This window comes from Ambystoma mexicanum, chromosome 7p (genome assembly GCF_040938575.1).
Source record: "Ambystoma mexicanum isolate Mex_15411 chromosome 7p, UKY_AmexF1_1, whole genome shotgun sequence".
Classification (NCBI taxonomy): Eukaryota; Metazoa; Chordata; class Amphibia; order Caudata; family Ambystomatidae; genus Ambystoma; species Ambystoma mexicanum.
Window position 1 is genome coordinate 729,800,521 of NC_090939.1, and position 15,020 is coordinate 729,815,540.

A 15,020-nucleotide genomic window follows, 5' to 3' on the forward strand; every position below is an offset into this window, starting at 1 on the left:
GCACGAAAAATGCATCCTACACCCCTGAAAGCTCAGAATATGTTAGCAGCCCAAAAAAGGCCTTAAAATGCATTTTAGGCCTGCAAAAATGTTGAAAACTTTGAAGGACCAAAAAAGGGGTTTACAGGCATCCTAGACCCCCTAACGTCCAGAAAATGTTGGTGGCCCAAAAATGGTGTCAGAGAGTCCTGAATGTCCCAAAAACATTTTCAGCCTAAAAGGGGCATTAAACCGCATCCTGGACCACTGAAATTCCCAAAAATATTTTTGGCACGAAAAATGCATCCTACACCCCTGAAAGCTCAGAATATGTTAGCAGCCCAAAAAAGGCCTCAAAATGCATTTTAGGCCTGCAAAAATGTTGAAAACTTTGGAGGCCCAAAAAAGGGGTTTACAGGCATCCTAGACCCCCTAAGTCCAGAAAATGTTGGTGGGCCAAAATCGGTGTCAGAGAGCTCTGAATGTCCCAAAAACATTTGCAGCCTGAAAGGGGCATTAAGCCGCATCCTAGACCACTGAAATTCCCCAAGATATTTTTGGCATGAAAAATGCAACCTATACCCCTGAAGCTCAGAATATGTTAGCAGCCCAAAAAAGGCCTTAAAATGCATTTTAGGCCTGCAAAAATGTTGAAAAGTTTGGAGGCCCAAAAAAGGGGTTACAGGCATCCTAGAACCCCTAAAGTCCAGAAAATGATTGTGGCTCAAAAATGGTGTCAGAGAGCCCTGAATTCCCAAAAACATTTGCAGCCTGAAAGGGGCATTAACCCGCATCCTAGACCACTGAAATTCCCAAAAATATTTTTTGCACGAAAAATGCATCCTACACCCCTGAAGCTCAGAATATGTTAGCAGCCCAAAAAAGGCCTTAACATGCATTTTAGGCCTGCAAAAATGTTGAAAACTTTGGAGGCCCAAAAAAGGGGTTTACAGGCATCCTAGACCCCCTAAAGTCCAGAAAATGTTGGTGGGCCAAAAATGGTGTCAGAGAGCCCTGAATGTCCCAAAAACATTTGCAGAGTGAAACGGGCATTAACCGGCATCCTAGACCACTGAAATTCCCAAATATATTTTTGGCACAAAAAATGCATACTACACCCCTGAAAGTTCTGAAAATGTTAGCAGCCCAAAAATGCCTTAAAATGCATTTTAGGCCTGCAAAAATGTTGAAAACTTTGGAAGTGGAAAAAAGGGGTTTAGAGGCATCTTAGACCCCCTAAGGTCCAGAAAATGTTGGTGGGCGAAAATCTGTGTCAGAGAGCTCTGAATGTCCCAAAAACATTTGCAGCCTGAAAGGGGCATTAAGCCGCATCCTAGACCACTGAAATTCCCCAAAATATTTTTGGCATGAAAAATGCAACCTATACCCCTGAAGCTCAGAATATGTTAGCAGCCCAATTAAGGCCTTAAAATGCATTTTAGGCCTGCAAAAATGTTGAAAACTTTGAAGGACCAAAAAAGGGGTTTACAGGCATCCTAGACCCACTAAAGTCCAGAAAATGGTGGTGGCCCAAAAATGGTGTCAGAGAGCCCTGAATGTTCCAGAAACATTTGCAGTGTGAAACGGGCATTATCCGACATCCTAGACTACTGAAATTCCCAAAAATATTTTTGGCACAAAAAATGCATACTACACCCCTGAAAGTTCTGAAAATGTTAGCAGCCCAAAAAAGGCCTTAAAGTGCATCTTAGGCCTGCAAAAATGTAGAAAACTTTGGAGGTGGAAAAAAGGGGTTTAGAGGCATCCTAGACCCCCTAAAGTCCAGAAAATGTTTGTGGCCCAAAAACAGTGTCCGAGAGCTCTGAATGTCCCAAACAGATTTGCAGCCTGAAAGGGGCATTAAGTCGCATCCTAGACCACTGAAATTCCCCAAAATATTTTTGGCACAAAAAATGCATCCTACAACCCTGAAAGATCAGAAAATGTTGGCAGCTCAAAAAAAGGACTTAAAATGCTTCTTAGGCCTGCACAAATGTTGAAAACTTTGGAGGTGGAAAAAAGGGGTTTAGAGGCATCCTAGACCCACTAAAGTCCAGAAAATGGTGGTGGCCCAAAAATGGTGTCAGAGAGCCCTGAATGTTCCAGAAACATTTGCAGTGTGAAACGGGCATTAACCGGCATCCTAGACTACTGAAATTCCCAAAAATATTTTTGGCACAAAAAATGCATACTACACCCCTGAAAGTTCTGAAAATGTTAGCAGCCCAAAAAAGGCCTTAAAGTGCATCTTAGGCCTGCAAAAATGTAGAAAACTTTGGAGGTGGAAAAAAGGGGTTTAGAGGCATCCTAGACCCCCTAAAGTCCAGAAAATGTTGGTGGGCCAAAATCTGTGTCAGAGAGTCCTGAATGTCCCAAAAACATTTGCAGCCTGAAAGGGGCATTAAGCCGCATCCTAGACCACTGAAATTCCCCAAGATATTTTTGGCATGAAAAATGCAACCTATACCCCTGAAGCTCAGAATATGTTAGCAGCCCAAAAAAGTCCTTAAAATGCATTTTACGCCTGCAAAAATGTTGAAAACTTTGGAGGCCCAAAAATGGGGTTTACAGGCATCCTAGACCCCCTAAAGTCCAGAAAATGTTTGTGGCCCAAAAACAGTGTCCGAGAGCTCTGAATGTCCCAAACAGATTTGCAGCCTGAAAGGGGCATTAAGCCGCATCCTAGACCACTGAAATTCCCCAAAATATTTTTGGCACAAAAAATGCATCCTACAACCCTGAAAGACCAGAAAATGTTGGCAGCTCAAAAAAAGGACTTAAAATGCTTCTTAGGCCTGCACAAATGTTGAAAACTTTGGAGGTGGAAAAAAGGGGTTTAGAGGCATCCTAGACCCCCTAAAGTCCAGAAAATGTTGGTGGGCCAAAATCTGTGTCAGAGAGCTCTGAATGTCCCAAAAACATTTGCAGCCTGAAAGGGGCATTAAGCCGCATCCTAGACCAATGAAATTCCCAAAAATATTTTTGGCACGAAAAATGCATCCTACACCCCTGAAAGCTCAGAATATGTTAGCAGCCCAAAAAAGGCCTTAAAATGCATTTTAGGCCTGCAAAAATGTTGAAAACTTTGAAGGACCAAAAAAGGGGTTTACAGGCATCCTAGACCCCCTAACGTCCAGAAAATGTTGGTGGCCCAAAAATGGTGTCAGAGAGTCCTGAATGTCCCAAAAACATTTTCAGCCTAAAAGGGGCATTAAACCGCATCCTAGACCACTGAAATTCCCAAAAATATTTTTGGCACGAAAAATGCATCCTACACCCCTGAAAGCTCAGAATATGTTAGCAGCCCAAAAAAGGCCTCAAAATGCATTTTAGGCCTGCAAAAATGTTGAAAACTTTGGAGGCCCAAAAAAGGGGTTTACAGGCATCCTAGACCCCCTAAGTCCAGAAAATGTTGGTGGGCCAAAATCGGTGTCAGAGAGCTCTGAATGTCCCAAAAACATTTGCAGCCTGAAAGGGGCATTAAGCCGCATCCTAGACCACTGAAATTCCCCAAGATATTTTTGGCATGAAAAATGCAACCTATACCCCTGAAGCTCAGAATATGTTAGCAGCCCAAAAAAGGCCTTAAAATGCATTTTAGGCCTGCAAAAATGTTGAAAAGTTTGGAGGCCCAAAAAAGGGGTTACAGGCATCCTAGAACCCCTAAAGTCCAGAAAATGATTGTGGCTCAAAAATGGTGTCAGAGAGCCCTGAATTCCCAAAAACATTTGCAGCCTGAAAGGGGCATTAACCCGCATCCTAGACCACTGAAATTCCCAAAAATATTTTTTGCACGAAAAATGCATCCTACACCCCTGAAGCTCAGAATATGTTAGCAGCCCAAAAAAGGCCTTAACATGCATTTTAGGCCTGCAAAAATGTTGAAAACTTTGAAGGACCAAAAAAGGGGTTTACAGGCATCCTAGACCCCCTAAAGTCCAGAAAATGTTGGTGGCCCAAAAATGGTGTCAGAGAGCCCTGAATGTCCCAAAAATATTTGCAGCCTGAAAGGGGCATTAACCTGCATCCTAGACCACTGAAATTCCCAAAAATATTTTTGGCACGAAAAATGCATCCTACACCCCTGAAAGCTCAGAAAATGTTAGCAGCCCAAAAAAGGCCTTCAAATGCATTTTAGGCCTGCAAAAATGTTGAAAACTTTGGAGGCCCAAAAAAGGGGTTTACAGGCATCCTAGACCCCCTAAAGTCCAGAAAATGTTGGTGGGCCAAAAATGGTGTCAGAGAGCCCTGAATGTCCCAAAAACATTTGCAGAGTGAAACGGGCATTAACCGGCATCCTAGACCACTGAAATTCCCAAATATATTTTTGGCACAAAAAATGCATACTACACCCCTGAAAGTTCTGAAAATGTTAGCAGCCCAAAAATGCCTTAAAATGCATTTTAGGCCTGCAAAAATGTTGAAAACTTTGGAAGTGGAAAAAAGGGGTTTAGAGGCATCTTAGACCCCCTAAGGTCCAGAAAATGTTGGTGGGCGAAAATCTGTGTCAGAGAGCTCTGAATGTCCCAAAAACATTTGCAGCCTGAAAGGGGCATTAAGCCGCATCCTAGACCACTGAAATTCCCCAAAATATTTTTGGCATGAAAAATGCAACCTATACCCCTGAAGCTCAGAATATGTTAGCAGCCCAATTAAGGCCTTAAAATGCATTTTAGGCCTGCAAAAATGTTGAAAACTTTGAAGGACCAAAAAAGGGGTTTACAGGCATCCTAGACCCACTAAAGTCCAGAAAATGGTGGTGGCCCAAAAATGGTGTCAGAGAGCCCTGAATGTTCCAGAAACATTTGCAGTGTGAAACGGGCATTATCCGGCATCCTAGACTACTGAAATTCCCAAAAATATTTTTGGCACAAAAAATGCATACTACACCCCTGAAAGTTCTGAAAATGTTAGCAGCCCAAAAAAGGCCTTAAAGTGCATCTTAGGCCTGCAAAAATGTAGAAAACTTTGGAGGTGGAAAAAAGGGGTTTAGAGGCATCCTAGACCCCCTAAAGTCCAGAAAATGTTTGTGGCCCAAAAACAGTGTCCGAGAGCTCTGAATGTCCCAAACAGATTTGCAGCCTGAAAGGGGCATTAAGTTGCATCCTAGACCACTGAAATTCCCCAAAATATTTTTGGCACAAAAAATGCATCCTACAACCCTGAAAGATCAGAAAATGTTGGCAGCTCAAAAAAAGGACTTAAAATGCTTCTTAGGCCTGCACAAATGTTGAAAACTTTGGAGGTGGAAAAAAGGGGTTTAGAGGCATCCTAGACCCACTAAAGTCCAGAAAATGGTGGTGGCCCAAAAATGGTGTCAGAGAGCCCTGAATGTTCCAGAAACATTTGCAGTGTGAAACGGGCATTAACCGGCATCCTAGACTACTGAAATTCCCAAAAATATTTTTGGCACAAAAAATGCATACTACACCCCTGAAAGTTCTGAAAATGTTAGCAGCCCAAAAAAGGCCTTAAAGTGCATCTTAGGCCTGCAAAAATGTAGAAAACTTTGGAGGTGGAAAAAAGGGGTTTAGAGGCATCCTAGACCCCCTAAAGTCCAGAAAATGTTGGTGGGCCAAAATCTGTGTCAGAGAGTCCTGAATGTCCCAAAAACATTTGCAGCCTGAAAGGGGCATTAAGCCGCATCCTAGACCACTGAAATTCCCCAAGATATTTTTGGCATGAAAAATGCAACCTATACCCCTGAAGCTCAGAATATGTTAGCAGCCCAAAAAAGTCCTTAAAATGCATTTTACGCCTGCAAAAATGTTGAAAACTTTGGAGGCCCAAAAATGGGGTTTACAGGCATCCTAGACCCCCTAAAGTCCAGAAAATGTTTGTGGCCCAAAAACAGTGTCCGAGAGCTCTGAATGTCCCAAACAGATTTGCAGCCTGAAAGGGGCATTAAGTCGCATCCTAGACCACTGAAATTCCCCAAAATATTTTTGGCACAAAAAATGCATCCTACAACCCTGAAAGACCAGAAAATGTTGGCAGCTCAAAAAAAGGACTTAAAATGCTTCTTAGGCCTGCACAAATGTTGAAAACTTTGGAGGTGGAAAAAAGGGGTTTAGAGGCATCCTAGACCCCCTAAAGTCCAGAAAATGTTGGTGGGCCAAAATCTGTGTCAGAGAGCTCTGAATGTCCCAAAAACATTTGCAGCCTGAAAGGGGCATTAAGCCGCATCCTAGACCAATGAAATTCCCAAAAATATTTTTGGCACGAAAAATGCATCCTACACCCCTGAAAGCTCAGAATATGTTAGCAGCCCAAAAAAGGCCTTAAAATGCATTTTAGGCCTGCAAAAATGTTGAAAACTTTGAAGGACCAAAAAAGGGGTTTACAGGCATCCTAGACCCCCTAACGTCCAGAAAATGTTGGTGGCCCAAAAATGGTGTCAGAGAGTCCTGAATGTCCCAAAAACATTTTCAGCCTAAAAGGGGCATTAAACCGCATCCTGGACCACTGAAATTCCCAAAAATATTTTTGGCACGAAAAATGCATCCTACACCCCTGAAAGCTCAGAATATGTTAGCAGCCCAAAAAAGGCCTCAAAATGCATTTTAGGCCTGCAAAAATGTTGAAAACTTTGGAGGCCCAAAAAAGGGGTTTACAGGCATCCTAGACCCCCTAAGTCCAGAAAATGTTGGTGGGCCAAAATCGGTGTCAGAGAGCTCTGAATGTCCCAAAAACATTTGCAGCCTGAAAGGGGCATTAAGCCGCATCCTAGACCACTGAAATTCCCCAAGATATTTTTGGCATGAAAAATGCAACCTATACCCCTGAAGCTCAGAATATGTTAGCAGCCCAAAAAAGGCCTTAAAATGCATTTTAGGCCTGCAAAAATGTTGAAAAGTTTGGAGGCCCAAAAAAGGGGTTACAGGCATCCTAGAACCCCTAAAGTCCAGAAAATGATTGTGGCTCAAAAATGGTGTCAGAGAGCCCTGAATTCCCAAAAACATTTGCAGCCTGAAAGGGGCATTAACCCGCATCCTAGACCACTGAAATTCCCAAAAATATTTTTTGCACGAAAAATGCATCCTACACCCCTGAAGCTCAGAATATGTTAGCAGCCCAAAAAAGGCCTTAACATGCATTTTAGGCCTGCAAAAATGTTGAAAACTTTGGAGGCCCAAAAAAGGGGTTTACAGGCATCCTAGACCCCCTAAAGTCCAGAAAATGTTGGTGGGCCAAAAATGGTGTCAGAGAGCCCTGAATGTCCCAAAAACATTTGCAGAGTGAAACGGGCATTAACCGGCATCCTAGACCACTGAAATTCCCAAATATATTTTTGGCACAAAAAATGCATACTACACCCCTGAAAGTTCTGAAAATGTTAGCAGCCCAAAAATGCCTTAAAATGCATTTTAGGCCTGCAAAAATGTTGAAAACTTTGGAAGTGGAAAAAAGGGGTTTAGAGGCATCTTAGACCCCCTAAGGTCCAGAAAATGTTGGTGGGCGAAAATCTGTGTCAGAGAGCTCTGAATGTCCCAAAAACATTTGCAGCCTGAAAGGGGCATTAAGCCGCATCCTAGACCACTGAAATTCCCCAAAATATTTTTGGCATGAAAAATGCAACCTATACCCCTGAAGCTCAGAATATGTTAGCAGCCCAATTAAGGCCTTAAAATGCATTTTAGGCCTGCAAAAATGTTGAAAACTTTGAAGGACCAAAAAAGGGGTTTACAGGCATCCTAGACCCACTAAAGTCCAGAAAATGGTGGTGGCCCAAAAATGGTGTCAGAGAGCCCTGAATGTTCCAGAAACATTTGCAGTGTGAAACGGGCATTATCCGACATCCTAGACTACTGAAATTCCCAAAAATATTTTTGGCACAAAAAATGCATACTACACCCCTGAAAGTTCTGAAAATGTTAGCAGCCCAAAAAAGGCCTTAAAGTGCATCTTAGGCCTGCAAAAATGTAGAAAACTTTGGAGGTGGAAAAAAGGGGTTTAGAGGCACCCTAGACCCCCTAAAGTCCAGAAAATGTTTGTGGCCCAAAAACAGTGTCCGAGAGCTCTGAATGTCCCAAACAGATTTGCAGCCTGAAAGGGGCATTAAGTCGCATCCTAGACCACTGAAATTCCCCAAAATATTTTTGGCACAAAAAATGCATCCTACAACCCTGAAAGATCAGAAAATGTTGGCAGCTCAAAAAACGGACTTAAAATGCTTCTTAGGCCTGCACAAATGTTGAAAACTTTGGAGGTGGAAAAAAGGGGTTTAGAGGCATCCTAGACCCACTAAAGTCCAGAAAATGGTGGTGGCCCAAAAATGGTGTCAGAGAGCCCTGAATGTTCCAGAAACATTTGCAGTGTGAAACGGGCATTAACCGGCATCCTAGACTACTGAAATTCCCAAAAATATTTTTGGCACAAAAAATGCATACTACACCCCTGAAAGTTCTGAAAATGTTAGCAGCCCAAAAAAGGCCTTAAAGTGCATCTTAGGCCTGCAAAAATGTAGAAAACTTTGGAGGTGGAAAAAAGGGGTTTAGAGGCATCCTAGACCCCCTAAAGTCCAGAAAATGTTGGTGGGCCAAAATCTGTGTCAGAGAGTCCTGAATGTCCCAAAAACATTTGCAGCCTGAAAGGGGCATTAAGCCGCATCCTAGACCACTGAAATTCCCCAAGATATTTTTGGCATGAAAAATGCAACCTATACCCCTGAAGCTCAGAATATGTTAGCAGCCCAAAAAAGTCCTTAAAATGCATTTTACGCCTGCAAAAATGTTGAAAACTTTGGAGGCCCAAAAATGGGGTTTACAGGCATCCTAGACCCCCTAAAGTCCAGAAAATGTTTGTGGCCCAAAAACAGTGTCCGAGAGCTCTGAATGTCCCAAACAGATTTGCAGCCTGAAAGGGGCATTAAGTCGCATCCTAGACCACTGAAATTCCCCAAAATATTTTTGGCACAAAAAATGCATCCTACAACCCTGAAAGACCAGAAAATGTTGGCAGCTCAAAAAAAGGACTTAAAATGCTTCTTAGGCCTGCACAAATGTTGAAAACTTTGGAGGTGGAAAAAAGGGGTTTAGAGGCATCCTAGACCCCCTAAAGTCCAGAAAATGTTGGTGGGCCAAAATCTGTGTCAGAGAGCTCTGAATGTCCCAAAAACATTTGCAGCCTGAAAGGGGCATTAAGCCGCATCCTAGACCAATGAAATTCCCAAAAATATTTTTGGCACGAAAAATGCATCCTACACCCCTGAAAGCTCAGAATATGTTAGCAGCCCAAAAAAGGCCTTAAAATGCATTTTAGGCCTGCAAAAATGTTGAAAACTTTGAAGGACCAAAAAAGGGATTTACAGGCATCCTAGACCCCCTAACGTCCAGAAAATGTTGGTGGCCCAAAAATGGTGTCAGAGAGTCCTGAATGTCCCAAAAACATTTTCAGCCTAAAAGGGGCATTAAACCGCATCCTAGACCACTGAAATTCCCAAAAATATTTTTGGCACGAAAAATGCATCCTACACCCCTGAAAGCTCAGAATATGTTAGCAGCCCAAAAAAGGCCTCAAAATGCATTTTAGGCCTGCAAAAATGTTGAAAACTTTGGAGGCCCAAAAAAGGGGTTTACAGGCATCCTAGACCCCCTAAGTCCAGAAAATGTTGGTGGGCCAAAATCGGTGTCAGAGAGCTCTGAATGTCCCAAAAACATTTGCAGCCTGAAAGGGGCATTAAGCCGCATCCTAGACCACTGAAATTCCCCAAGATATTTTTGGCATGAAAAATGCAACCTATACCCCTGAAGCTCAGAATATGTTAGCAGCCCAAAAAAGGCCTTAAAATGCATTTTAGGCCTGCAAAAATGTTGAAAAGTTTGGAGGCCCAAAAAAGGGGTTACAGGCATCCTAGAACCCCTAAAGTCCAGAAAATGATTGTGGCTCAAAAATGGTGTCAGAGAGCCCTGAATTCCCAAAAACATTTGCAGCCTGAAAGGGGCATTAACCCGCATCCTAGACCACTGAAATTCCCAAAAATATTTTTTGCACGAAAAATGCATCCTACACCCCTGAAGCTCAGAATATGTTAGCAGCCCAAAAAAGGCCTTAACATGCATTTTAGGCCTGCAAAAATGTTGAAAACTTTGAAGGACCAAAAAAGGGGTTTACAGGCATCCTAGACCCCCTAAAGTCCAGAAAATGTTGGTGGCCCAAAAATGGTGTCAGAGAGCCCTGAATGTCCCAAAAATATTTGCAGCCTGAAAGGGGCATTAACCTGCATCCTAGACCACTGAAATTCCCAAAAATATTTTTGGCACGAAAAATGCATCCTACACCCCTGAAAGCTCAGAAAATGTTAGCAGCCCAAAAAAGGCCTTCAAATGCATTTTAGGCCTGCAAAAATGTTGAAAACTTTGGAGGCCCAAAAAAGGGGTTTACAGGCATCCTAGACCCCCTAAAGTCCAGAAAATGTTGGTGGGCCAAAAATGGTGTCAGAGAGCCCTGAATGTCCCAAAAACATTTGCAGAGTGAAACGGGCATTAACCGGCATCCTAGACCACTGAAATTCCCAAATATATTTTTGGCACAAAAAATGCATACTACACCCCTGAAAGTTCTGAAAATGTTAGCAGCCCAAAAATGCCTTAAAATGCATTTTAGGCCTGCAAAAATGTTGAAAACTTTGGAAGTGGAAAAAAGGGGTTTAGAGGCATCTTAGACCCCCTAAGGTCCAGAAAATGTTGGTGGGCGAAAATCTGTGTCAGAGAGCTCTGAATGTCCCAAAAACATTTGCAGCCTGAAAGGGGCATTAAGCCGCATCCTAGACCACTGAAATTCCCCAAAATATTTTTGGCATGAAAAATGCAACCTATACCCCTGAAGCTCAGAATATGTTAGCAGCCCAATTAAGGCCTTAAAATGCATTTTAGGCCTGCAAAAATGTTGAAAACTTTGAAGGACCAAAAAAGGGGTTTACAGGCATCCTAGACCCACTAAAGTCCAGAAAATGGTGGTGGCCCAAAAATGGTGTCAGAGAGCCCTGAATGTTCCAGAAACATTTGCAGTGTGAAACGGGCATTATCCGGCATCCTAGACTACTGAAATTCCCAAAAATATTTTTGGCACAAAAAATGCATACTACACCCCTGAAAGTTCTGAAAATGTTAGCAGCCCAAAAAAGGCCTTAAAGTGCATCTTAGGCCTGCAAAAATGTAGAAAACTTTGGAGGTGGAAAAAAGGGGTTTAGAGGCATCCTAGACCCCCTAAAGTCCAGAAAATGTTTGTGGCCCAAAAACAGTGTCCGAGAGCTCTGAATGTCCCAAACAGATTTGCAGCCTGAAAGGGGCATTAAGTTGCATCCTAGACCACTGAAATTCCCCAAAATATTTTTGGCACAAAAAATGCATCCTACAACCCTGAAAGATCAGAAAATGTTGGCAGCTCAAAAAAAGGACTTAAAATGCTTCTTAGGCCTGCACAAATGTTGAAAACTTTGGAGGTGGAAAAAAGGGGTTTAGAGGCATCCTAGACCCACTAAAGTCCAGAAAATGGTGGTGGCCCAAAAATGGTGTCAGAGAGCCCTGAATGTTCCAGAAACATTTGCAGTGTGAAACGGGCATTAACCGGCATCCTAGACTACTGAAATTCCCAAAAATATTTTTGGCACAAAAAATGCATACTACACCCCTGAAAGTTCTGAAAATGTTAGCAGCCCAAAAAAGGCCTTAAAGTGCATCTTAGGCCTGCAAAAATGTAGAAAACTTTGGAGGTGGAAAAAAGGGGTTTAGAGGCATCCTAGACCCCCTAAAGTCCAGAAAATGTTGGTGGGCCAAAATCTGTGTCAGAGAGTCCTGAATGTCCCAAAAACATTTGCAGCCTGAAAGGGGCATTAAGCCGCATCCTAGACCACTGAAATTCCCCAAGATATTTTTGGCATGAAAAATGCAACCTATACCCCTGAAGCTCAGAATATGTTAGCAGCCCAAAAAAGTCCTTAAAATGCATTTTACGCCTGCAAAAATGTTGAAAACTTTGGAGGCCCAAAAATGGGGTTTACAGGCATCCTAGACCCCCTAAAGTCCAGAAAATGTTTGTGGCCCAAAAACAGTGTCCGAGAGCTCTGAATGTCCCAAACAGATTTGCAGCCTGAAAGGGGCATTAAGTCGCATCCTAGACCACTGAAATTCCCCAAAATATTTTTGGCACAAAAAATGCATCCTACAACCCTGAAAGACCAGAAAATGTTGGCAGCTCAAAAAAAGGACTTAAAATGCTTCTTAGGCCTGCACAAATGTTGAAAACTTTGGAGGTGGAAAAAAGGGGTTTAGAGGCATCCTAGACCCCCTAAAGTCCAGAAAATGTTGGTGGGCCAAAATCTGTGTCAGAGAGCTCTGAATGTCCCAAAAACATTTGCAGCCTGAAAGGGGCATTAAGCCGCATCCTAGACCAATGAAATTCCCAAAAATATTTTTGGCACGAAAAATGCATCCTACACCCCTGAAAGCTCAGAATATGTTAGCAGCCCAAAAAAGGCCTTAAAATGCATTTTAGGCCTGCAAAAATGTTGAAAACTTTGAAGGACCAAAAAAGGGGTTTACAGGCATCCTAGACCCCCTAACGTCCAGAAAATGTTGGTGGCCCAAAAATGGTGTCAGAGAGTCCTGAATGTCCCAAAAACATTTTCAGCCTAAAAGGGGCATTAAACCGCATCCTGGACCACTGAAATTCCCAAAAATATTTTTGGCACGAAAAATGCATCCTACACCCCTGAAAGCTCAGAATATGTTAGCAGCCCAAAAAAGGCCTCAAAATGCATTTTAGGCCTGCAAAAATGTTGAAAACTTTGGAGGCCCAAAAAAGGGGTTTACAGGCATCCTAGACCCCCTAAGTCCAGAAAATGTTGGTGGGCCAAAATCGGTGTCAGAGAGCTCTGAATGTCCCAAAAACATTTGCAGCCTGAAAGGGGCATTAAGCCGCATCCTAGACCACTGAAATTCCCCAAGATATTTTTGGCATGAAAAATGCAACCTATACCCCTGAAGCTCAGAATATGTTAGCAGCCCAAAAAAGGCCTTAAAATGCATTTTAGGCCTGCAAAAATGTTGAAAAGTTTGGAGGCCCAAAAAAGGGGTTACAGGCATCCTAGAACCCCTAAAGTCCAGAAAATGATTGTGGCTCAAAAATGGTGTCAGAGAGCCCTGAATTCCCAAAAACATTTGCAGCCTGAAAGGGGCATTAACCCGCATCCTAGACCACTGAAATTCCCAAAAATATTTTTTGCACGAAAAATGCATCCTACACCCCTGAAGCTCAGAATATGTTAGCAGCCCAAAAAAGGCCTTAACATGCATTTTAGGCCTGCAAAAATGTTGAAAACTTTGGAGGCCCAAAAAAGGGGTTTACAGGCATCCTAGACCCCCTAAAGTCCAGAAAATGTTGGTGGGCCAAAAATGGTGTCAGAGAGCCCTGAATGTCCCAAAAACATTTGCAGAGTGAAACGGGCATTAACCGGCATCCTAGACCACTGAAATTCCCAAATATATTTTTGGCACAAAAAATGCATACTACACCCCTGAAAGTTCTGAAAATGTTAGCAGCCCAAAAATGCCTTAAAATGCATTTTAGGCCTGCAAAAATGTTGAAAACTTTGGAAGTGGAAAAAAGGGGTTTAGAGGCATCTTAGACCCCCTAAGGTCCAGAAAATGTTGGTGGGCGAAAATCTGTGTCAGAGAGCTCTGAATGTCCCAAAAACATTTGCAGCCTGAAAGGGGCATTAAGCCGCATCCTAGACCACTGAAATTCCCCAAAATATTTTTGGCATGAAAAATGCAACCTATACCCCTGAAGCTCAGAATATGTTAGCAGCCCAATTAAGGCCTTAAAATGCATTTTAGGCCTGCAAAAATGTTGAAAACTTTGAAGGACCAAAAAAGGGGTTTACAGGCATCCTAGACCCACTAAAGTCCAGAAAATGGTGGTGGCCCAAAAATGGTGTCAGAGAGCCCTGAATGTTCCAGAAACATTTGCAGTGTGAAACGGGCATTATCCGACATCCTAGACTACTGAAATTCCCAAAAATATTTTTGGCACAAAAAATGCATACTACACCCCTGAAAGTTCTGAAAATGTTAGCAGCCCAAAAAAGGCCTTAAAGTGCATCTTAGGCCTGCAAAAATGTAGAAAACTTTGGAGGTGGAAAAAAGGGGTTTAGAGGCATCCTAGACCCCCTAAAGTCCAGAAAATGTTTGTGGCCCAAAAACAGTGTCCGAGAGCTCTGAATGTCCCAAACAGATTTGCAGCCTGAAAGGGGCATTAAGTCGCATCCTAGACCACTGAAATTCCCCAAAATATTTTTGGCACAAAAAATGCATCCTACAACCCTGAAAGATCAGAAAATGTTGGCAGCTCAAAAAACGGACTTAAAATGCTTCTTAGGCCTGCACAAATGTTGAAAACTTTGGAGGTGGAAAAAAGGGGTTTAGAGGCATCCTAGACCCACTAAAGTCCAGAAAATGGTGGTGGCCCAAAAATGGTGTCAGAGAGCCCTGAATGTTCCAGAAACATTTGCAGTGTGAAACGGGCATTAACCGGCATCCTAGACTACTGAAATTCCCAAAAATATTTTTGGCACAAAAAATGCATACTACACCCCTGAAAGTTCTGAAAATGTTAGCAGCCCAAAAAAGGCCTTAAAGTGCATCTTAGGCCTGCAAAAATGTAGAAAACTTTGGAGGTGGAAAAAAGGGGTTTAGAGGCATCCTAGACCCCCTAAAGTCCAGAAAATGTTGGTGGGCCAAAATCTGTGTCAGAGAGTCCTGAATGTCCCAAAAACATTTGCAGCCTGAAAGGGGCATTAAGCCGCATCCTAGACCACTGAAATTCCCCAAGATATTTTTGGCATGAAAAATGCAACCTATACCCCTGAAGCTCAGAATATGTTAGCAGCCCAAAAAAGTCCTTAAAATGCATTTTACGCCTGCAAAAATGTTGAAAACTTTGGAGGCCCAAAAATGGGGTTTACAGGCATCCTAGACCCCCTAAAGTCCAGAAAATGTTTGTGGCCCAAAAACAGTGTCCGAGAGCTCTGAATGTCCCAA